Here is a 25,718-nt window from a genome sequence, read left to right as displayed (position 1 = left end):
TTTAATTTTAGCTCCGCATACACAGACTCAACCATGTATGGAGAACCAAAAACCCGGATACGTAGTTGCGTCAATGCGGGACAGTTACATATCAGATAATATGAAGTACCATAATCGCATTCATACAAATCACACGAATAATACTCAGCACGTTGAATAGTAGCCATGTGATAATTGAGTTTGCAATGTCCAGTCAGAGCTCTGACCAAAATACTGCAATGATGCTTGGAGAAATGCAGTAGACACTTTGACATTTTCAGATTTAAATCTGGTAGAAATGCTTTTGTCTGAGCACAAGTTTGCAAGCTGCGCCAGCCCAAGAACGAATCTTGTGCTTTATCCAACTAGTTCAAAGTGGTAAAGCTGGTTCAGGACCAACGAAATCATTCGTTGCACCAGCTCTAGCCAACTCATCAGCCCATTCGTTTCCAGTAATACCAGAATGGCCGGGTACCCATAAGAAGTAAACAGCATTTGAAATGCTGAGGTCTTCAATTTGAGTTCGACATGCGATCACTAGATTCGACCGTGAGTCATTCGAACTGAGTGCTTTTAAGGCTGCCTGACTGTCGGAACAAAAATAAATTCGTTTACCACAGATCCTCTGCTGAAGTGCCGATTGTACTCCACACAGAATCGCGTAGATTTCTGCTTGGAACACAGTACAGTATCTACCAAGTGAATGAGACTGCTCTAGCCTCATTTCACGACAGTAGACACCAGCACCAGCACGACCATTCAACAGAGAACCGTCCGCATAACAAACTATGTGTTCATCAAGTTGTCGTTCCAAACAACCAGGCAACCATTCCTCACGAAGAGGATAGCTCACATTAAATGTTTTGAAAGGAAAACTGCATGTGAGAGTTAAGTCACTAGGAGCGAGTAAATACTCATCCCACGTAACCATTTGAGACCACAAGCGAATGTGACTAGTAGCATAATCTAATGGGTTACTGTTCCAAAGCCCTGTAACCTTAAGATGGTATGCACAAGATAATGATTCTTGTTTTAGTCTTTTGCTAGAATTTGTCTAACAATAGTTGTGTAGATCCAATGAATGTATCTGAGTTTGAGTCCCCATGATTTTCCAAAAGCTCGTCTGCATTGGCCGAAAGCCATGCAAGCTCTTTTAATCCTGAAGTCAATGTGAGCAGACCAATTCAGTTTTGAGTCAAGAATAACCCCGACGTATTTAACTTGTTCGACCACAGTGACCTCTGAACCAAAGAACTGCAACGGACGAGCTCCTGTGATTATCCTACGATGAGTGAAAAGCACCATTGATGTTTTGCCCGGATTTACAGATAATCCAACCTGACAACACCATTGTTCAACAGATCGCAGGGCTTGCTGCATTAAATCAAAGAGAGTGTTAATGCTTATACCGGTCATCAATATATGCTAATCGTCGGCAAAACCAAAAGTCGGAAACCCAAGGTTATTAAGTTTCATTAACAAACCATCAGCGACTAGGTTCCATAAAAGTGGGGATAGTACACCACCTTGAGGACACCCACAGACACTCAGCTTTCTAATCTCTGCTTGCCGAAGCGATGAACAAAGAAATCGATTGCTAAGCATTGCGTGTATCCAATTTGTGATACTTGAAGGTATGCCATGACCACGGGCTGCTTCCAGAATTGAATTGAAAGACACGTTATCAAAGGCACCTTCAATATCTAGGAAAACTCCCAAGCAAGATTGCTTTTGTGAGAAAGGTTTTTCAATGTTGTACACAACATCATGTAACAGGGTTGTAGTGGACTTTCCACGCTGGTAAGCATGTTGCATTCCATGTAGCGGATGCACGCCCAGACTAACATTCCTGATATAGTGATCGACTATGCGTTCCACTGTTTTAAGAAGAAATGAGCTAAGACTGATAGGCCTGAAACTCTTCGCTTCCTCATAAGTGTCGCGACCGCCTTTGGGAATAAATTTGACAATTATTTCCTGCCAGGCTCTTGGAATATATAATGTCGCAAGACTAAAAGTAAGTATTTTCTTCAAAACATGTTTGAAATGTTCATACCCTTTCTGTAGTAACACTGGGAAAACTCCATCCTTTCCAGGAGACTTGTGCGGAGCAAAACTCTCAACTGCCCATTTGACCGATTCAATCGTCACAACGCTTCGAGCAAGGGCCCAAGAATCGTAACTACCTGAAAAAGTCTCGGGAAGAGCTGTCGGTGATGGATCCATACATCCTGGAAAGTGAGTGTTAAAAAGATAGTGAAGTACATCACCTTCATCAGACAAGTGTTCACCATCTGAAGTTCTTAAGAAACTGACATTAAAGTCCTTAGACTTCGAAAGTAACTTATTAAATCTGCTAGCCTCGTGTTTGTTTGATGAAACTACCCTGTGTCAGTTTCAGTTTTGTCGGGAATACGACTTACTTTACTATGGGGCGCCTTTTCAAAATTTACCCTCTGAGAGAGTGATAAGTTTTTGATCGTGAATATCTTTTGTTGTACTAACGAATCAACATAATTTTTGTTGCATGCCATCGGAAATAGGATCACAATTTTATGATAAAATTTTCAGTTGTGTGGCATAATCTCAAATAATTCAAAATTAAACTTTTCTGAAATGTTTGGTATAAACGAGTATCAAAAAGGATAATTCATAAGGCGAGTTTGCCTTTTTCGTATTTTTAAAGCTCATATCTCAGTGATCTGTGAAAGGATTTATATAATCTAACTCCCAATAGAATCGAAATTTTTCAACTTAAGCGTGTATAGAAAAAGCATTGAAGTATTTCAATAGTACACTATTGAAAAACCTGTCTCATTTGACCCATGTCAACACCAGCCAATCAGAACGCGTTCTGAGGAAGAGAACAAAATATCTGCTGCTGTACAACAAATCGTTCGAGAAAAATGTTCCGAACAGTGCTCAATATCGTAGAGCAATTCCAGGAATGAGTAGACGAAAAAGTGATAAAATCAGAATCGACCTTCTCCGATTTGAATGAAACTTTGCACATGGCTTCAGTATGGCAAACCATAAGTTTTGAACCGATGGAGAGGTCAATCCGACTCACGACTGATTTTTAAAAAAGGCGTATGTATTTTTGCATTTCACAAAAATGGTCTTTTTCAAATCGTTGTAACTCGGAGACCGTTATTTGTACAAAAATGGCGTTCAGGTAGAAGTTATAGGGAATCGATTGGGCCCTCTAAAAAATATACACTGAAATTTTTTTTTGATTTTTTTTTCAAAAATTACAAAATAATCCGAAAAAGTTAAATGAAAAAAATTGAGGTTTTAAAATTTTTTGATAATTTTTATTTTAAAGCTGTTATTAAAACCTACAGATTGATTGCTATTCCATCCGTGCCTTTTGAAAAATGAAGAAGTTACAGCTAAAACAGTTTACGAGTGCATTCAAATGATCAAGTTCTTCTCGTTGTAATTCGGAAACCGTTCATCGTACAAAAATGGCGTCCTGGAAGAAGTTGTGGGGAATCAATAGGGCACTCTAACAAAAATATACACTGAAAAAATTGATTTTTTTCTCAATAATTTCAAAATGAACCAAAAAAAAAAAAATAAATTAAAAAAAATCAAGGTTTTGATTTTTGTTGAAAATTTTTATTTTAAAGCTATTATTAAAACCTACAGATTGATTGCTATCCTATCCGTGCCTTTTAAAAAAGGAAGAAGTTACAGCTAAAACAATTTACAGATATATTCAAAATTTCAAGTTCTCGTTGAAAGATAATCATTTAAACAGTAGAATATTATTCTACAGGTTAATGGCAACAACTTTGTTCGACATATCCTTTCTTCTAAAAGTAGCTGTTCTTGAGATACTTAGATATTTAATTATAATACCATTTTTTATATTTCCATGAATTATTTATTTGCTTGCTATATCTACAATTATTACATGTACATGAATAACTCTTAAATAAATTTAAGGTTTTAAGTTTTTGAAAATAGTGTAAGTACTACGCGCATCGTCATTCCAATACAGTCTTGTGACGATTGTGGTTTCTGAAATCGGAACGAAAGAATGGTATTTCTGTGTGCCTGGAATCATTTTGGTATCCTTATAAATACTACTCCACTCGGTCACACCCCGTTCATATTCTTCTTGTGACATGTAACAAAACGACATGGCCGTGAATGCATCTCGACGTCTCTGCTCTGTCCATTCATACAATTGTTTTGCAGTTGTGATTGGGTGTTCATGTAGTTTAGCCAATTCCTTTACCATTAGAAGTTGCAAAAAAATGCCGCTCAGCATCAATGTTATACATTGATTTAAATTTACAGAGACTTGCAAAATTTTTTCTGTTTTTGTACTTCGAGGGAGCTCCGTCAGACATAAATATTGCTTTTTTAATTTGAATTTTGTCTTTCAAAAATGACATTAAGTGTGAAATACACACTTGAACCGCGATGGTATCGTGTTTAAGCACTTCTGAAATCACAATGAAACTGTTTAAGCTCTTCTGATTCTGTATAATAAATTTCAAACGGATGAATGGTTGCTTGATCATTGCTCCAATAGTGGCTTTGAACAGCATCCTGAAGCACAAATGAAAAATTTTCTGAAAAATCACAAATAATTACAATTTCTCCTGTCTTTAAATTAGATTTTGCCTTTTTAAGAAAATCAGATTGCTGATTTATAATAAAATCATGAGTCACAAGTTTTTCTAATTTTGCGCAAAAATATGCTGCAAATTCTTCTACTGGTTTGACAAATTTCTCTAGATCACATCTGTCAGTAGAAACCCATTGTTCAAATCTTATCTCAGTCAAATCACGTTCCTCGAAATTGTCTAAAACACTTTTCTCCAGATCCAGCGACAGCTGGACAACTTTTGCATTCACGGAGGTAGCAGGATCTTTTTGATGAGTCACATAATAGCTTTTTTAAATAATAATTCTTACATCATATTTGAAATTTTTTTCAACAGCATGAATCATTAATGAAACATTCTCAATGATTTTAAAAACACATATGTTATGTGAACCAGAACTTCCAAGCAACTTTCAGTCTTTTGGTTTTAATGCTGCAAATGTACTAAATCCAATATTTCGATCTGGAAATTCCTCCTTATAATCCAAATAAATTTCTTTCAATGATGAATAAAGCAATCGTTTTTGTTTGCGTTCACACTTACCATTCATTTTGACTGTGACGCAATCTCTTGATCCCGGCATTACTCTGCTGTTCGCTGTTGAAATATTGAAGCACCTCGTTATCTATCGTTTCGTTCCTGCTGCGTCCCGTTTGTTTCTTGACTTTTTTTTTCGTCCGTTGATTCTCTTGCCTCCAACACAATGTGTTTGTTCGCCTTGAATTGGATGGCTATTTTCTCCTTTGACCACGAGTTTGGCAAGACTGACAATAAACGCACTTTTTCATTCCTAGCGCAATCAGGCTTAGCAAACTGCTCTATCATTTTAGTAATCACTCCATCGAACTCTGCTGTTTTCGTTTAGAGTAATTCTGTATCTTCTTCATCCGCCGGGAACCCGAATATTTGCTCTTTTATACCTCTTGAAATATCCAAATATTTTTCTCGAGGATAATTAATATTCCGGGTTTTCTTCGTTGATTCCTGCGATGGCCTTGTTGAAGAATTCAATGTTGTGTGCTCTTGAATACTCCGCCGCGACTGATGCTTCAAAAGATGCTGAGTTGATTGAAGCTGCTGAAGGTACTTCCTCTGAATCGTATTGCGATGTGGATGGTTGTGGTTCCGTTGTTGACTGCCCTTCTGTTTCCGACGTATGACTTTCCTTATAAGCCCGCCTACGCCTTTTGAGATTCTAATTTTCCAATTATGGTTTCTGTTAATAGGAAAAATTTTCCAGAACACACAAAACCAGGAAAAGGTTTACAATACTTTGGGAAAACCATATTGTAGTATTTAAACTGTTTCGAAAGAGATTTGTTATAAACTGATATCTGTTCTACGATGCATAGCTATTTATATGTGAAACAGGTCGAATTTAGGTAAGCAATTCGCCGGTACGTACGTTGGTTGTAAACAGTAGGTAGTCAACTAGCACACCTCTTTGATTCTACATGTGTTTATTCGTTTTGACGTAGTTATGTTAGTTCTACTGTTTCAATGATTATCTTTCAACGAGAACTTGAAATTTCGAATATATCTGTAAATTTTTTTAGATGTAACTTCTTCATTTTAACTTTCTCGGAATATTTTGTAATTATTCAGAAAAAAAATCTAAATTTTCAGCGTATATTTTTTTTAGAGTGCTAAATCGATTCCCTACAACTTCTACCTGAACGCCATTTTTGTACAATTAACGGTTTCCGAGTTACAACGATTTGAAAAAGGTAATTTTTGTGAAATGCAAAAACACATACGCCCTTTTTAAAAATCAGTCGTGAGTCGGATTGACCGCTCCATCGGTTCAAAACTTATGGTTTGCCATACTTAAGCCATGTGCAAAGTTTCATTCAAATCGGAGAAGGTCGAGTCTGATGATCTGCTAAACATTTCTGGAATTGCTCTATAGCATCATACTATAATATGAGAAAAGATGCGCTTCAAACCCTTGCGATTAAAACAAATTGTCAGATTGTAGGAGATTTGAATGGTTAAGGGATTTTTTTGTTTTTGATTATAGAGGTTTTAACATTGTGGTCATTCACCTCTTCGGGCTGGAAAAGTTTTCTGACCCTATGTGCGGGGTTCAGGTTTAGGGATTGGTCCATTGTTCAAATATGATTGATTACGTTTTCCGTAGGACCTTAACCACTGTGCGATGGTTTGAAATTCTTAATACTTAATTCGTAAAGTTTTTGGAAACCTAATTTTTCAGATATTCTGAAGTCGGTTGTCACCGGGGGGGGGATTGCATATCCTTTCAGTATAAGAAAGGAAACTGAGCCGTCATTCAAGGATGATGCCTACAAGACTCGAGCCCAACAAAGAGGAAAATTTACTAACAATAACAATACGCGTGATCTACCTGGCACGACTGGTAGGGATACGTGTTTTGAGTCTGAGCAGAGGCTGTGTTTCCGGAGTTTTCAACTGACGAAAGAGGAAGTGTGAGATCGGGACGCAAAAACCTTTGTGCTGAGCGGGAGAATCTGGCGCATGTCACCTGTTGCAAAAGCAGGCAAACTTTTCATGTGCTCTGTCATCGGAATGGCGGTGTGAAGGATGTGAAGAATGAAGGTAAATGACCATTAGAGGCAACGTGCTTCCCGTTCATGTACTGATAATTCATTTAATTGAGATTTGATGTAAGCTGCGAGAAAAAAATCATAATGGGACATTAAATCGATCGAATACTGACGAAATTATTTACGGATTTGTAGCATGTGTGTTGTCGAAACCTGTTACTGCTTTCATGTAGTAAGAAAAACACATAAAATGCACACATCAGACATGCCAACGCGTGGCTAAGGAAATGGATACTATCCCGAGAGACAACTTCTTATCACCATTTATGTACAAGGAAGCTGTGAGAGACATCGGTCGGGAGAGATGCTGAGCGTTCGACATCTCCTGGACCATCGTTCCATCCAGCATTCAGTTATCAGCGAATGGTCGCGGCGGTCGGTTCACCAAACAGCAAGCTCGGTATTCAAACTCGGCCCGCGTTTGATCGTCTCGAGCCCCGTCAGGAATCATCTTTAAACAGATCTGGGTGAGGCAAACAGATGGTACTAGCCTATCGGATTGATGTGCTGGGTCGACTCCAGGGATTTCCTTCTTCCATCCCCGCCTCGTGTCACACAAAGACGACCAGGCAAAGTAGGAAAATCAATTAAAGCCAGGTTGGACGTGATCGGCGCTGTTGAGGATATTTTTTTGAATTCATTACCGAAGGATGGATGATGGCTGGTTTTGTTTTCGGATGAAAAAACGACAGTAAAAGTGACTGCGGGAGTGTTTACTACTTTTGCAGGAGACCGATGTGTGTATCGATGAATACAGGCGAGTGGGAAACCATCCAGATGCCATGATTTCTATGGTTCAGTGCACCGAAAGTCAAGCCGAAGCAACAGTTTTCACTGAGTGGGATTGTTTAACGTGTGCTGGAAAAGCCGACTGGATGAAATTTGTGGTTTTCAAAATATTGAAGCTGGAAATAGAAGAGAAGAGTGTATACATCTACGCATGAGAAATCTTTGGCGAGTGTAGGAATAACAAGTTACAAAGCTTTCTAGTGTAAGACGTAGTATCATAAATTTTATCTCCAGCTTAAGTGTGGGCGAATGGTGTCCTTTTTATATGGAAGAGTGAATTTATGATAGCCATGCTGACTGGAAAATGATTACTAAAGATAGTATTCAAAGGATTATTTTTGGATGGAACAGCGTCAATGAATAATTAAGGTGAGTTCGATGTTTGATCAGTTCAAAAAGGTCAAAGTTATGATTAATATTTCAAATGATTTGCCGACTTTGCAAAATTTTGTTTACCCACAAAATGAAGCATAGTTTTGCTAAAGCTGAATAATTCATCGTTATGCTTTCATCTACTGTGTAACTAAAATGTTAAATTTGTACTCGCATCTATGAATTATAAAGTAAACGGTCATCACTGGACAACGATTAAGCCTGAAACTTTCAGAGTGAGTAAAAAATAACCGCATTTGGGACAATCCTACACAATTCTGTCGAAAAACCTTAAACATCGAATAACTTTCTTTTCTTTCAAGATCCTAATGAGCTTCTATTGAAATATAAAGTACAATCTACACGCAACCAATCATGCAAACCTTCATATCAAGAGAAAAAGTACGGGTGTGTATTATCAGACACATAACTGGATGACGTGAATACGATTAAAACTGACACAATTTCTTTATACTTTCGAATTTGAATTGATAGGTGATCGATTGTGTGAATTGTGAAACTTTTGACGTCGATTATCTCATTTCGGATTTGCATATTTCATTGGAAGAATCTATCAAGATGCAGTACAGGATTCATTTCTTTTTAGAACGACCAAATTGTGGAATTCTCTACGATATTTAGCACAGTTCGGAACAATTATCTCGAACGATCTTCGCACAGCGAAAAGTGCACAAAGTAAAGCAAATTATGTTGGATTTTCACTAAACTGATGATTTTTACCCTCGATTTGCAAAGAAGTAATCTTAATAGTTCTTTAGATAACTTTTAGAGCCATTAGAATGGCTAATTTTATAAAATGTTGTCCACTTTTCGTTTATCGTTTTCTTTCTCTCCATTGCAAACGACCAGAAGCTCTGTTGTATGATGCAATCGCTCTTGTTTAAGTTGAAACTAGCTTTGCGTACAAACCGCAAGACATCCGCTCGCAGTGCCAAATGATGCAAAACTGGTTTAATGCGTCTTCTCGTCTTGGCGACTGGATGGCAAATGAGAACTACGACCTGAGCATTTGTTTGAGCTTCAGTTGTTCAGTTGAAAATATGTGCCTGACTACCTCAAAATCGTCGTCCTTGCGCGAAAACCCCAAGCGAAAGTAAAGAGTTTTACGCGTTGTTTTCAAATTTTGAGAAAACTTCAATTTTTGAGTTGTTTGTGGTTATCTCACACTATTCAAATTATTATCCTAAAATCCTGATCATATTTTTGATGAAATAGTGAAAGAATTATGTTGCTGCCATTAATACAAGTCGAGATATTCACGATTAAGTTCTGCCCATTCTTCCATATGGCTAATTTTGAAAAGGCGCCCCATAGTAAAGTAAGTCGTATACACGACAAAAAAATACAGGACACGACCGAGCCCAAGTACATTAAACATGAAGCAATTCAAACGTTCCCCTAATAAAAACAACTATAGAGATGATGATAGATGCACTGAACCAAAAACTTACTCAGCTGATCAATTAGAAACTTAATCTAATTTAAGCGCGTAGATTGATAGATTGATTGACAATTGAATTCTTTCATAATAATTGATTATTTTATCCATTCTCTCATTTTTATAAAGTTTTTGGAATTTATTTTTTAACTGGAAGTAAAAGATGATGATTTGAAAAGCCTGGACAAATAAAACATTTAATTTTATAATGATAATTTTCGAGAAAGAGTGCGTATAAACTTATTATTTTTATAAATAGTGAATCGATTCAAAAGAAGATTCCATCTACTTTCTGGGTCAAAAAGTTCACGTATTTTTTCAGAAAATTCAAAATACAAGATTATTCATCAAAATCGATATTGTCCTTTTCAAAGTATTTCACATCGACTGCAACACACTTTCGCCAGCGCTTGATCCAATCCTCGGAACATTTTTTATATTCAGTTTTCGGTATGGCCATCAGAGCAATCTAAGATTTTTTCTATAATCTCATCTCGGGTGCTGAAACGCGTTCCACAAAGCGGTTTCTTGCACGGACCGAAAAGGAAATAGTCGCAGGGAGCCAAATCAGGTGAATTCGGTGGTTGTTAAATGGTATTCGTTTCGTTTTGCCTTTCTCATACAGAAAGGCTATGCAATCACTGTGAAAAATAACTTTTTAACCGAGGCTCAGAGGGCCGAATGTCATAGATCATTCGACTCAGCTCGACGAACTGAGCAAATGTCGCTGTGTGTGTGTGTGTGTATGTAACAAAAATATGCACTTTTTTTTTCTCAGAGATGGCTGAACCGATTTTCATAAACTAAGATTCAAATGAAAGGTCTCATGGTCCCATAGCCTGCATTTGAATTTCATCCCGATCCGACTTCCGGTTCCGGAGATATAGAATGATATGCATAAAAATGAAAAAAATGCACTCACTTTTTTCAGAAATGGCTGAACCGATTTTCACAAACTAATGTCGTTTTTCATTGATTCCACTCGCTTGGTGCCAGTGTTTTGCCCTGACAGCCGATCAATGAAACGGTTTTGTAAAGTTTGGTTTGCACGCATGCTGCTCGGAAAAGAAAACGGGTGCAAAATAGTTGCCCGCAAAATGGCCCAAAAGGGCATTTTTTTCGTGCGGTGCAAATCAATGAAACACAGTGCACCTGTTTTGATTGCCCGACTGCACGAAAAGTGCACGAATCGGGCAAAACACTCCACGAGTGTTCTCAATGAAAAACGACATAATATTCAAATAAAAGATCTTATAGGCCCATAGCCTGCTATTGAATTTCATTTGGATCTGACTTTCGGTTTCGGAATTACATGGTAATATGTGAAAATTTGACAAAAACTGTGCCTCAATTTTTTTCTGAAACAGCTCAACCGATTTTAACAAACTGAGATTCAAATGGAAGGTCTTATAGTTTCCTAGAGCATTTTATCTAGATCCGAATTCCGGTTCCGGAATTAAAGTGAGATAAGAGGAAAATTACCAATTTCATTAGTATTTTTTTACAAACGATGGTCAAAAACAGGTACAAATCCCATAAAACTGTCTGATCAATTCTTCTAGTTTGCAGAGCTTGTTAGTTTGTGGACATAACAGCTTAATTCGGCACTACTGGTCCTCCCTTTTCCTGTTCCGGAAGCACCGAAAGTTGTGCAGAAAAACTTGAAAAATACAACTCACTTCGATTTCTTTGCGCAGAAGGCCCATTTTCTGATGGGCACAGAATCCTTTACCGAGGCGTTAACGAACCGCACAGAGTGTAAGTCAATTTAGTACTTATCGTCATTACTATTAAGGGAAGCTATAAGAGCGGCTTGGTAAACACAGAATATTTCACATAGTTCGTTATTAATTGAAGTTTCCACCATCAATTATCTCGAATATATTGTCTACTCCGAACGATGTGGCCTAATCTCTTTTTAAATTGCGGTTAAAAATTGCGTGTTTTGAAACCGCACTCCTATTTATGTCGTTTTTCATTGATTCCACTCGCTCGGTGCCAGTGTTTTGCCCTGACAACCGATCAATGAAACAGTTTTGTAAAGTTTGGTTTGCACGCTTGCTGCTCGGAAAAGAAAACGGGTGTAAAATAGTTGCCCGCGAATTGCACCGAAAGTGCATTTTTTTCGTGCGGTGCAAATCAATGAAACACAGTGCACCTGTTTTGATTGCCCGACTGCACGAAAAGTGCACGAATCGAGCAAAACACTACACGAGTGTTCTCAATGAAAAACGACATTAGTAAACAAAGACATAATCCTATGTCAAAATGTGCGATACAAGTGCAGTGAATAATAGTGCAGAAATCTACGTACATGTACATTTTATTGAATTTGGATCTCTCAATAGTAAATTTTCGGAAATAAAATTCAAATCAATCTAAAAAAGAGTCATAAGTTTTTGAATGAGCATTGTACATACAAAATCAGTGGAATTTGTCGTGAATACAACTTACTTTACTATGAGATGCTTTTTCAAAATATTCTTGGAGAGTGACAAGTTTTTGATCGTGAGAATATCTTGTTGTATCTAACGTCTTCGGAGATATGATCGGTAATTTGTGGTAAAATTTTCGCTAAAAATTTGAAATTTGAAATTTTATAAAATGTTTCATGGAAATTCAAAATTTTATGCTTTGTATTTTTTCTAGTCGGGGTAAGTGACACATTCAGTTCAGACCAGAATCCCATGCTAGAGTACTGTTCTGAAATTCGGTTTCAGAATCCAAGATTAGATTTTTTTTCTCATTTTAAGAATCCTGATTTCAAATTTAGTTCCTCGTCCTTAATCCAAGGCCAAAATCTAGTCCCCGAATTCTGCAACCGAATTTCAGCACTCGACATTAAACCTGAGTTTTGTAAATGAAATCGGAAATTGAGATCAGGATCTCATTTCTGGACCTGGACTTTGGAACTAAATTTTGGAAATGATTTTTGAAACTGAATTCTGAAACTAAAACTAGAATTCAGTTACAATATTTGATCGAAAATTTAGGTTCAGAATTTTGGTTTAGAAATCTGAAACTGAATTTTGAACCTGAAGTTCAGGCCGAAATCCAGGACTAGTATTCACATCCGACACTTAGTTGTATTTCCAGAAATCAGTTTTAAAATGCATTCAAAAACCCACGGTCAGAATTCAGTTCCAGAAAGCAACTCTAATTTGGGTTCAAATGTCAGTTCCACAATTCTAGAAGTGTAACTGAATTTAAGAACTAGATTCTGAAAATTTTTGAACTAAAATCCGGATCTGAATTCTGGAACTAAATCTCGGAGTTGAATTCTGGATCCCAATTTGAAAACTGAATGCTAGACCCAAACTCTGTAATTAAAAATCAGAAGCAAACCAAAATCTGGGTCCAGAGTTCAGTGCTAGGATTTAGGTTTAGGATTCAGTGTCTAACCGGAATCCTGTTGTCGAGTTCAGTTCCAAAACACATGTCCAAAGCTCAGTTCTAGAATTCAGTTTGAGAATTCGTTACCTGAGTCCAGTTCCAGAATCTAGCAACAAAATTGAGTTTCAGAGCTCAGATTTATAATTTAGCTCTAGCATATTGATTCGAAATGTGGTCGAGTTCCAGAATTCAGATTTTTTAATATCAAAGAAACTGAACCATCAATTTTTTTCGTATTCACGTCTCACGACATTACCCATCTATCTGCGTTGCATTCAGAAAATCAAACCTCTTTGGGAAGATCCAAGTGTACAATAACAATCGAGAAAAGGGCGTCTCTTGTTCATGAAAAATTGTTGTTACGGTGGTCACCGAATGGCGGTTCTGTATTATTAATGGCTGCTGGTAACAGTGGTAATACTATCTGAAATGTCTGAAACTTAATACAATTTGAATGGGTTTCCCGGAAAAAATAGTAAAGAATTTATTTCTTGATAAACTATTAATACAATTACTTTTTACCAATTCCATCGTGTTTCGGCGCCCGATGCGGTCGCCGCACTCGCCTCACCCTCACTACGGTACTGTTGAATACACACAGAGATGTCCATCTCCTCTGTGTGACGAAGAGCAAGCAAAATTTCTCCCCTCGCACTAACAACTTCAACGAGAGCTCTTCTCTTTCACATATACACACCACTGTTGTATAAAGTATGCACGCATCATAAGTGCGTTTGTTTATTTCCTTTTACCTCTTCCACTGAATCGCACCAAAGTGAGCATCCCCAAGTAGCAATCCGCAACTAGTTCATATACGACAAAGTCCAAACTATGTTGCAACAAGAGCACGAATATGTGTTTTATGTTATACTGGTTAAAACATGGTGACAGCAATGTTTCATCATGACATAACTAGTTACGAAATAGTTATTTAGGTTTCCAATCATAACATCTTTGTGTCATATTGAATTTAATATAATTTACAAGCTATCGTTACTTAATCCAAACATATTTTTAATCACAACAATGCTTCTAGCCATTAGTTGAAAATAAGTTTATTTGACGTCAATAGTAGCAACCCATAACAAGTTTTGATACCACTTAACCCAACTGTGTTGCAACAAGAGCACGAACATGTTTTTTATGTTATACTGTTTAAAACAAGGTGACATCATTGTTTCTTTATATCGTAAACATTAAACTAACTATCATTTGTAAGTTATCGTTACTTGATTCTAACATATCTTTAATCACAGCTATGTTTTTAGCTACTAGTTGAAAAAAGGTTTATTTTCCGTTGCGAAACCATTATAAATACGTTAGCGTTTATGTGAATTGTTACTGTGAATTGATATAACAATAACTTGGATATTATAAGATTATAACATATAATTTACTCATTAATTCAGATAGTTATCGGTAAGTTTTCCCAACGTTATGATAACTAAAATGCAAACAAAACAACCTTTGTTGACTTGAATATGGCGAACACAATATGAAGTCTCAAGAAGTGTATGAAACGTAAAAAAACCAGGATATTACTTTATTCAAAACTACTTTTTGCCGAAAATAGTGAAAGGCAGGATAGTCATTTTTGTTCTATGCACTGTCATAAACACGAAGAAAATAATATAGGGATTGAATATCGATTGTGATAATATTATAGTTCTCATGATATATGAATTTTAAATGATGAGAAATCACTCTACTTGGAATAATTTTGAGCATTCTGAACATAGGGTTATTTTGTTGTTTATTTTTTCTATCTTTACCTTCTATTTGTACCTTGTATCAAGTTTGGGACTTAAAGTACTCTTTTTGCTTTTTTATTGATGATAGAAAAATATTCTGGATTCATTCAATGTTTACAATGTCGATGGTGACTAAGTTTCAACTAGTTTACTTGGAAACAAGTTATTTTCAAGTTATGGAAAGATAAGTTATTTCAGTATGGCATTACAACGTAACGACAACATATTTTTAGCCGATTTAACAACTAGTAGAAACTGCGCTTTTTGAGTCATGCAAGTGGTTAGATGTTAGTAACAATCACTCAAATATCTGGTTGCAAACTAGTCACAAACAAGCTAGCATAACATAAATTGTTACTTGGGTTAGCTAATAAATTCTCTGAGGTGGATGCAGATACTTTCACAGAGGTGTACACGCTGGTGAGCACTCTGGTGTATGGTTTGCGTGGAAGAAGGCACGCAAAATCAGCAAAATAAAACAATTTATCGTTAAATTTTCGGTTTTCATTGCAAATTTTTCATAGCAAGGCCAGATCTACTCTCTATTAATTGAAGTTTACAGAAGTGTTCGCTCACCATCAAGCGCCAGTGATCACTTGGGTGTATTTAGGCGAGAGCACGTGAGAGCGATTCGTGCGAAGAAATGAAGTGCGCTTTCCTCTTTGTGTGGAGCGGAGCAAATGTATCCGCAGTGTATAATTGAAACCTACGGCCTGGTGTATCACTCTAGTGAAATGTCATCTCTGAATACACACAAAAAAATTGAATTTTCCAGGTGACTTAATCCCAAATACGACGCAATAAAGACTGTCCCAGAAAGCATGAACGCACTTTGAATTCGCTGTAAATAATTCACAAGTGTTATTCAAATTTTATTCGATATACTGATAATATTAGACTACAACACCAGAATATTATTCTCAACATTTGATACTTAGCGATTGTAGACTAGCTGGCGCACTTTTTTCGAACGTTCCTCATTAAATTCCGTACAGACTTCTTGGCGATAAGTTTTGACACTTTTTCCAATCTTTTTCGAACTGTTGAGTGGTTTCGGCTGCCGAGACATGTTTCCTAAGATGTGCCTTCGTTAATTCCCAAAATTCCTCAATTGGTCGAAGTTGTGGGCAATTTGGTAGATTCATGTCTTTTGGAACCAAAGTGACATTTTTGGTAGTATACCATTCTACCGTTGATTTCGAGTAGTGGCAAGAAGCAAGATCTGGCCAGAAGACAACAGGATCCTTGTGGCTTCGAATCATGGGTAGATGTCGTTTTTGTAAACATTCCTTGATGTATATTGCGCTGTTTATTGAAGCAATGGTGATGAAGGGTTTCGAAATCTTACCGCAGCTACAAATTTCTTGCCAGGGCATAGCTTTCTAACCAAATTTTTCGACTTCAATCGATGTCTCGGACTGGTTTAACACTTGCCCTTCTCGCACCGTATAATATTGTGGTCCCGGCAGGGATTTGTAATCGAGTTTCACGTAGGTTTCGTTGTCCATGATTATGAAGTTCAAATTTCCAGCAAGAATCGTATTGTACAGCTTTCGATCCCTCGGCCTGATCGATGCTTCTCGTTTCGGATTACGTTTTGGTTGTTTCTGCTTTTTATAGATTTGAAGATTCAAACGTTCTTTAGCACGAAAAACATTTGACTTCGAAGTGCCCACTTTATTGGCCACATCCCGAACTGAAACCTCCTTCTTTTGTTTGAACGCCTTCAGTATACGTTTATCCAACTGAGGGTTAGCAGGACCTTTTTTTCGACCCGTTTTCGGTTTATCCTCAAAGGCGTTATCCTCACCAAACTTCCTGATTGCATTTCGCACGACTTTTTCACTTACTCCTTCCATTTTTGCGCTCTTTCTCAGTGACAGTCCCCGTTCTGTGCACCATTTGTACACAATTTTTCGACGTAGTTCTGCTGAGAGTCCACGCATTTCGAAACAAACTAATGAAAACGAATAAACAACTGCACAAGTGGTTAGAGAAGAGTGTAAACAACAGGACGCAGCCATAAAAATTGACAGATTCTGAACCATTGCGAAATGGCAGCGGTTTTTCGTTGCGTCCATACTTTCTGGGACAAAATAAATGATATAAAACGAAAAAAAAGCAAAGAAAGGGATTAACGTTTTTTTTAACGATTCTTTGTTTTCCTAAAACTCCAGAAATGTGTATCTTATCTTCACGATATAATTATTGCTGTCACAATGCACTGAGACAACAGGATTGTGGTGTGCAGCCACTTCAAATTAATAACGTTAACTCAAACACCAAAACTGTTCGGCTCTCTACTTTTTGGAACAACTCCATTCGAATTAGAAAGCAATTTTTTGGCTTAAATTTTTCATAAGCATTTCCCATGCTATATCTTTCAAGGATTTTTTGGACGAGATTTTGTGTAAATTTTTCTCGAAACGACCTCCAAATTTCGTCAATTGCTTCAAATTGCAAGTTCGGTTATTTATTTGAGTCCAAACGTCTTCAATTGGCCCAAACACGTTTCGAATTATATGAACCCAGAGTACTTCGAAATTTCAAATTATTTATGTTTGATTGGCTATGAACAGTTTCGTCCAATGTACTCGAACCATCCCGTTTGCCTTCTATTATTAGAATTACATTGATGGAACCGAGATTTAGGAACTCATCGACATGTTTTACCTATTCGAATGATTCACTATCTTGCTCATAAACTGTCAAACTGATTTTGGTTGCCTTTTACTTGGATCAGTTGGGACTTTTTAGAGCAGGAAAAAAATGCTTCAAAGTGCGAAGTGTACGTGTTTTGGGAAAAAATGTTGAGATCAAATCAAAAACCATTGTCAGATGATTCATTTTTACGGAACATGCAGGATATAACTTCTCAATGTACGAGAAAAATACTATTCTACTTCATTGATCACGAGCAATCGTGAGGGTCGTTCGATTATTCTGACTCAATAGTATTCGAAATAATTTCCATCCAAAGACATTTTTTAAGCTTTGAGAAGTTCACCGGGACAGCTACAGGTACAGAAATAAGAGGAACAAGTACCGAAGGTAAGTTCAGGAAAAAATGAAGAAGGTACAGGAACAAGTGCAGAAAGTACAAACCAAGTACAGAAATGAGAGAAACAAGTACAGGATGTACTGGCACAATTGTAGAGAGTGCAGAAAAGGTACAGAATGTGCAGATGGTACAGATATAAGTACAGAAGTTACAGGAACAAATACAGAAAATACTCGAGCAGAAATAGAACGTACAGGAACAAATTCTGAAACAAGCACACAAAGTACAAAAAAAATGTGAAAAATAGAGGAACAATTACAGAAAAAAGTTTAAAGTTCAAAAGTTAATCGTAAATGTTGTCGAGGCAACAATTTTGAATATCAAATTAGAAGAAGAAAAAGTTTTCATTCCACGCATTCCAATGATGCCCACTGATATGTCATTACAATTTTAACGTCATTTTCTCATCCGTTTAACTTTTCTGTTGCCGTCAATAATCGTTATGAGTCTGTAGCGTGAATTTAAAGTTTTTTTCAGATGGTAAATTGTACGCTGTCTGTTTGCGTTTCGGCAAACCATCGGTTATAAATTTTATCCTGTTGTCCGCGATATAAAAAGATTGGGGCTACTAGCATAGAGCATTATAAAGATATTTTTCTTCAATAATCATTAAAATTGATTGATTGAGTTTTGATTTTCTACACCTAATCTAATATTATTGCGCTACGAAGTGTGCAAGGGTCCGCTAGTTCAGTATAAAATTCAAAGAACATTTTTCTCAGCATGAACTAGCACGAATGAAATCACTGCACTACAAAGGCTGGGCACCGAAGACGTGATTTTTCGTATGGATTCGCCGTACACCATCGCGCGACAAATCGCGTTTTAGCCTGTTCATGTTCCATGCATTTTTTACTCGAACGCTAACGGTATGTGATAACCGTAATCTGTGAAAATTGGTTCCGTCAGCTGGGTAGTACCAGGGATGTTGCTGTTGAGTTCTCACACCCGCCGGATTTTCCTACCATTCCCGCACATATCCGTATCTGTTTTTCATGAATACGAATGGTGAAATTTTGCCACATTCTCGACTGCTCAGCTGTTCGTTTATATGTTTCCAGCTTTCGTACGTGTGTAAGCAGTTTAGACTATTGAATCGAAAAGTCCTTTGTTACGATGATAAATGCAGCTGAAATTGATTTCTTGTGTATTTTATTGATTCCCAATTTACCGTACGACAAGACAATGATTGGGTTTATTGGTTTGCGAACTTGTTATGTATGGTTTATCAAATATTCAATGAATGGAAACGAATTTTTATTGTTCAACTTAAAATAAAAATTTAACATCTGAATCTTTTATGTGCAATTTTCGGTTCGAGTTTTTTGCGATTATTGCTGCAGACCGCTTTGTTAATTGAGACTAAACTAGCTTAGCATTTTCGTCATGTGTCCAATCTTTTAAAAACGGCGACCAAATCCCACATCAGAATGTAGTGCAAAATTGGTTCGTGTTGCTTCGTCGCGTATTAATTGAATACAATTAATGAACATGAGATTCGCTGTTCGTGTCACATCCGTTTGCATCTTTCACTGCACAAGGCTGAAAGCAGAAGCCGAGCGAACAAGTTGCATTGCTCTCACGCACCGTGTTTTTTTTCAACCGAACGTAACATGTTTTTCCTCCATTTTTATTGAGATTATAATGAAAATCATTCATCATCCATATCGCGATTGTTCACAATGCATTGAAAACCGACAATTCATTTGTCCAGGTTCGGCAACTTTTAATGGTCCGCAGATGTAGTACCGTTATTAAAATCGACATAACTGTCGGACATTGGAACTAATTGTAACTGACGAAGAGCACTTTCGTGCAATGTAAAAACATGCATCGGAAATTATTCCGATTATTTCCATGCTTTCATTAATATCTGCTGGCGGATGAAACAATTTCCTATCGAAGTGGAACGGAAAAACCAATGTTACAAAATTTGACGTGGGGCTCGATATAAATATTCCCTACGGCGTTTGTTAAATTTTATTTGAATCTTCGTTGAATGCCCACTGAAATCGAGGTGAAAAATATTTTAATTTGAAATAGGGCTTAGACTTAGGTTAGTGTCAGAGTGAAAACGTCACGCGAAGCGTCGATGCGCGTGTGCGAGCTAGTTGCATTTGATCGAAGCAAATCTGTCAGAGTGAATGCAATGCGAAAACAATACATCGCATTGAATCGCTTCGCTTCGCTCCGTGTTCCGCGCTCATTCTGACATCAATTTTAGACTTGTTATAACAGTTTATATTGGAAAATAACCTGAGCGTTGACAACGCCCACTTCGAAACACCCGGTGCGTATGGAAAGACCACGCTGGGAATCATACTTTTCGTAAGTGGGTTCTAATTAACTGTTCAATGTATGAACATAATTTAAAAAAATTTAAAAAAATATCTCCTCCGCCTTTTTTTATAAACATGCACGAAAATATTTTCTGTCAATTACAAGAAACGGATTTTTTTCGTTTGCCTCAATGTTAGATATAGCAGTTTAAAAATAACCTGTTTTTGAACTAGTTTTGTTCATAATTTTGGTTCAGAAAACGCTACCTGAATACGCCAGTCATTGAAAAATTGGTTTTAACAAACTCTAAAAGATGTTCAAAGATACCTAAACGAAATATAAGTTACTAAGTTGCTCTTTAAAAATAGCTGTAACACTAAAACCGTTGCAGATACTACTATGGTGTCCTCAGCAAAGCTGCTCGATATAAGCTTATCTACAATTTTGCCGAAGAATGCAGTCCTCTATCTCAATATATCCGAAAAATAAGTTTTAGATCACCTTAATAATAAGAGCCACCCTAATACCATGTACATCGACATATGGCTTATCTTCATTGATCATTTGTTTTGAAGACATCATAGCTCTAAAGTATAAGGTTAAGCCACAAATGTTTTTGTCCCCCTAAATTGTGGATCCGGACCACTGCGCAATGCAATTTAACTCGAAAATTTTAAAATTTCCGATCTTTTACCTATTTTTTGAGATTCTACGGCAAACCTACAACAAAATCAGAATTTTAGTAGTTATCAATTGCGTTTGGGTTGTGCATAAAAATTGTTTAGATCGTTTGTCCAATACAAAAATATAACTATTTTTAGAGTTTAAGGTTATTTACTAAAATATTTATAATTTTTTGTGAAATCCAAGTTTCAGTTTTACCTTTTTTTATATATATAAAAAATAGGTATAGAATTCGCTCAAACTTTCGAAAATTTTTCCGAGGCCCGGAGGGCCGAATGACATATACCAATCGATTCAGCTCGACGAACTGAGCAAATGTCTGTGTGTGTGTGTGTATGTGTGTGTGTCTGTATGTGTGTTGTCAACAAAGAGGTCGAGATCTCAGAGATGGCTGGACCGATTTTGATCAAACTAGTCGCAAATGAAAGGTCTCCCCGTTACCCAGAACGCTATTGAATGGTTTTGAGATCGGATGTTTACTTTTTGAGTTATACGAAGTTTTATGTCAAAATTTTTTGACAGTATCTGTCACAATTGACCTTGAAAACAGAAAATGTTTTCAGACTTAGATTCCGCACGATAATACCTATCCAACAAGCCATAGATTGTTAAAATCCGTTTATTTTTAACGGAGATATCGAAATTTTTGTGTAAACGACTTTTCCCCCTATTCCAGCAGTAGGAATTTTGAGCGCTGTATGACAAAGCAATGCTTGGGAGCAACGGAAAACACGATTTTTTATTCTGTTACATACAATTGTTTCTAAGTACCAAAAAGACTGTGTACAGCATCCTTTTCCATGACATTTAGCCTCGGACCGATTTTAGCACGGCTCGTTTTTGGCAACATAATCGTTCGAATATGACATATATAAACCAGATGATGGCAGATATTTTTTTAATTATATTGTTTTAAACTACTTACAACAATAAATGCTGGAAGAACATAACATCCATATACCATTCGAATCAGTTCGTCGAGATCAGCAAATGCGTGTGTGACAAATAATTTCACTCAATTTTCTCGGAAAATTTCTTTTCTACAAATTCAGATTCATACGAAAAGTCGTATGCTCCCAAACAAAGTTCCTGAATTATGTTTGGTTCCGACCTCTGGTTCCGGAACTACAGGATGATATATGAAACGAAATCAAAATTGTGTAACTCATTCTACTCGTAGATGGCTGAACCGATCTAAGATTCAAATGAATTCTAAGAATCATCTAAGATTCAAATGAAAAGTTCCAAGATTTTATAAAACATTTTGCTCTTCAGCCAGATCCAACATCCGGTTTCGGGATACAGGGTGATTGGTATAAAAATGTCTATTCCACATAAATTAATCAGGTTTATCGGGTTAGCAGATTTGGATAGCCGATAAAAAAAATTAACTTTTTGTCGATTCAGAAGGCCTAAAAATTTAATTCGTGCTATGATTTCTCAAAGATGTCTTCACTGATTTTCAAATATTTTGAAACAAATGTAAACTATACAGCTATTCAGGTGAATTTATCTGACTTCGGCCATACCGATTTTAGAATTCCGGTTCCAGTATAAAATCGTTTCTCAAAGCTCAATCGTTTTCTCAAAAAAAGCCTAATCAAATATCAGAAACAAAAATTCAAATTAAAATAAACTTATATAAAAAATTAATTAATTTTATACATACATACAAAAATTAATTAATTTTATCCAATTATGACTTCCGGTTCTCGAATTACATGATGATGAATTTTTAAAATTCAAACCGATATAGAAGATGGGATTGAGCTTCAAATTTGGACTCAAAACTGTTGTAATTTATTCGTCATATGGCCATACGAATTGGTTTGGGTTATGCTGGTTCCTGAATACCGGCTCTGGAAGTACCTTAAATTACCGTAAACTCTAAAGTGGAACTTACATATCATGGCATCTTTAATCGATTATCACACTTCTAGATTTAAATTCGATCCGATTTGCAGTTTCGACATTACAGAGTAATGGGTGATTAAAATCTCAAATTGTCGCTTAAAACGACGGTCATTAAAATAATGTCATAAAAACTTAAACACCGAAGAATATTCATGCAAAAAACACATGCAGATTGGTAAAAAAAGGTATTATCTCACTGCTAGGTGGATCAAACACGTTTTTTTTGTAAATTTTCTTTATAATAAATTTCCAACTAAAATAATAAAATAATACATGTCATAAAATTTAAAAATTTTGATTTCATGTTGTTTGGCAAAATTTTCCCAATAATACAAATTCTCTGTATTTGTACCAAATTTCTTGAAATTCTTTGAACGGATATATAATTTTGGTCATCAATACATTGTTTCTGGTAATGATTCCAATATTCTAAAAAAAAAGTATACATGTCACCGCTTTAACAATTAAAAATTCATATTCATCGATTTTTTAATGTTTTCTTTTGATTTTGCAGGAATGGTAGTTGAGCGACAATTGTAGCTTGTATCACTAGCAATCGAATGATGTATAAAAATATATAGGTCATCGCTTTGAATTTCGAGATATTTACGATCATTGCAAAAAGTCTAATCTTTTCTTAGGTCATCTTTCTAAAATTTTCATTATAACTTTGGGTAGACAACCTATTTTTCGTTTTATTCAATACATTTTATTTCTGGAAGTATTACCTTTCCAATGGTGAACAAATTTTGAAGATCGGTAGACTAACAATAAAGTTATGACTCGGTAAAGTTGAAGCTTTCAATATCCGATTCGCGATGCAGGTGCCGCATGAATGCAGATAGGGAACATTTTGAGCTTGAAGAAAAAAACTTGGAACGGGAAAAATCAGATTTTCATTAGTTTTTCCTAAACGATCGTCATTATACTTAAAATAATCCACAAGCTTCACAAAATTCGAGGGTGACAAATTTATCGATATAGATCAAGTAACAACTGAGCTATGATAGCTCAAAGTTACCGTTCCAACTTTTTTGAGGCTTGGTGCTTCGCGTAACTTTTTTAGGCTTGGTATTAGGAGTGTTAATTTCGTTCCACATATCATTCTATAGTTCCTAAACCAGAAGTCGGATCCAAACGTAATTCCGGAACCTTGTGTAGGAGCATAAGACTATTCATATTAATCTGAGTTTGTAGAAAACGGATGGATCGTTTCCGAGAAAATTGAGTAAAATTATTTGTCACACACGCATTTGCTGATCTCGACGAACTGATTCGAATGGTATATGGGTGTTATGTTCTTCCAGAATTTATTGCTGTAAGTAGTTTAAATAAATATAATTATGGAATTGCTTTCAACTCGAAAATGCTGACATCATCTGGTTTACATATGTCATATTTGATCGGTTATGTTGCCAAAAAAGAACCGTGCTAAAATCGGTCCGAGGCTAAATATCATGAAAAAGGATGCTGTACACAGTCTTTTTGGTACTTAGAAACAATTGGATGTAACAGTACAAAAAATCGTGTTTCACGTTGCTCCCAAGCATTGCTTTGTCATACAGCGCTCGAAACTCCTTCTACTGGAATAGGGGAAAAAGTCGCTTACACAAAAATGTCGATATCTCCGTTAAAAGTGGACGGATTTTAATAATCTATGGCTTGTTGTATAGGTATTACCGTGCGTAATCTAAGTCTGGAAACATATTCTGTTTTCAAGGTCAAGTGTGACAGATAATTTTGACATAAAACTTCGTATAACTCAAAAAGTAAGCATCCGATCTCAAAACCATTCAATAGCGTTCTGGGTGACGGGGAGACCTTTCATTTGCGACTAGTTTGATCAAAATCGGTCCAGCCATCTCTGAGATCTCGACCTCTTAGTTGACACAACACATACAGACACACACACACATACACACACACACGAACATTTACTCAGTTCGTCGAGCTTAATCGATTGGTGTATGGCACTCGGAAATTTTTTCTAAAGTTTGAGCGAATTCTATACCTATTTTTTATATTTATAAAAAAGGTAAAAATCAGTTCTTTCGTTGCTTTATATCGAAATATAATGATCAGAATTTCAAAAAACTAAAACAAGAAACCAGATCACTAAATAAATTATTCATTTAATAAAAATATCATTCAAAAATATAGTTTTTCTGTGTTAAATTTGCTATCTAATTTATTACAACTATTTCTGCTTTCGGACTTCTGTTGTTATATCAAATTCAATAATAATTGTGTTATAAACGTTTCAAAATCTGTTACGATTTTGTTTCCGCTAGAGTCTTTTTTGTCATGATTTTTGTTATTTGAACAGCTTACCAGCCAAAAATATTTCAAGATTTCTTTTATATTTATAGATTATATTTCTGAAATAAATTACTCTAGTTGCTATAATTCTGTTATTACCATCTGATCGGGTAATTGCATAATTTTTGGTGATGAAAGGAAGTATGAAAAGTTATCCTAAATGAAATTTAGGTGTACATTTTTCTCTCATTGTTCGTAGAAAAAGTCTGACCTAGTTTTCAGTGTTAATTGCATTAATTATACATAGAATCTGCCAAGTGGAGAGAACAACTGATGGCAAATAAGGTGCATGAGTGAATTGAATGAAAGTTTTCCATCAGTTCATATCTCATTGCAAACTTAAATTGTGTTATAATTTGATCATATTTTATGTCGTATGTACTCGAAAGTGATGACATTGTAAGGGAACACGTATCCACCGGTGGATTCCAATCGATCCCACATATTTTCTTATAAAACATGCTGTTTTGATGCTTGGTTTAGTGTTCCTATGACCTACTAGGGATCGTT

General features: G+C 36.1%; 1 protein-coding gene across 2 annotated transcripts in view; it reads left to right on the top strand.

Moving 5' to 3' along the window:
• Positions 1–7,533: 7,533 nt before the first annotated feature.
• The window catches only part of LOC131439393 (uncharacterized), a 104,959-nt gene continuing 86,774 nt past the window's right edge, over positions 7,534–25,718 (top strand). For both annotated transcript variants that reach the window (XR_009231113.1, XM_058610338.1), the window contains exon 1: positions 7,534–8,344. The gene's annotated coding sequence lies outside the window, so the exon portion shown is untranslated. The remainder of the gene's footprint in view (positions 8,345–25,718) is intronic.

The sequence above is a fragment of the Malaya genurostris genome, chromosome 3, assembly GCF_030247185.1.
Source record: "Malaya genurostris strain Urasoe2022 chromosome 3, Malgen_1.1, whole genome shotgun sequence".
In the NCBI taxonomy this organism is placed as follows: domain Eukaryota; kingdom Metazoa; phylum Arthropoda; class Insecta; order Diptera; family Culicidae; genus Malaya; species Malaya genurostris.
Note: the sequence above shows the minus strand (reverse complement) of the source record. Positions and strands in the feature narration are given on the sequence as shown.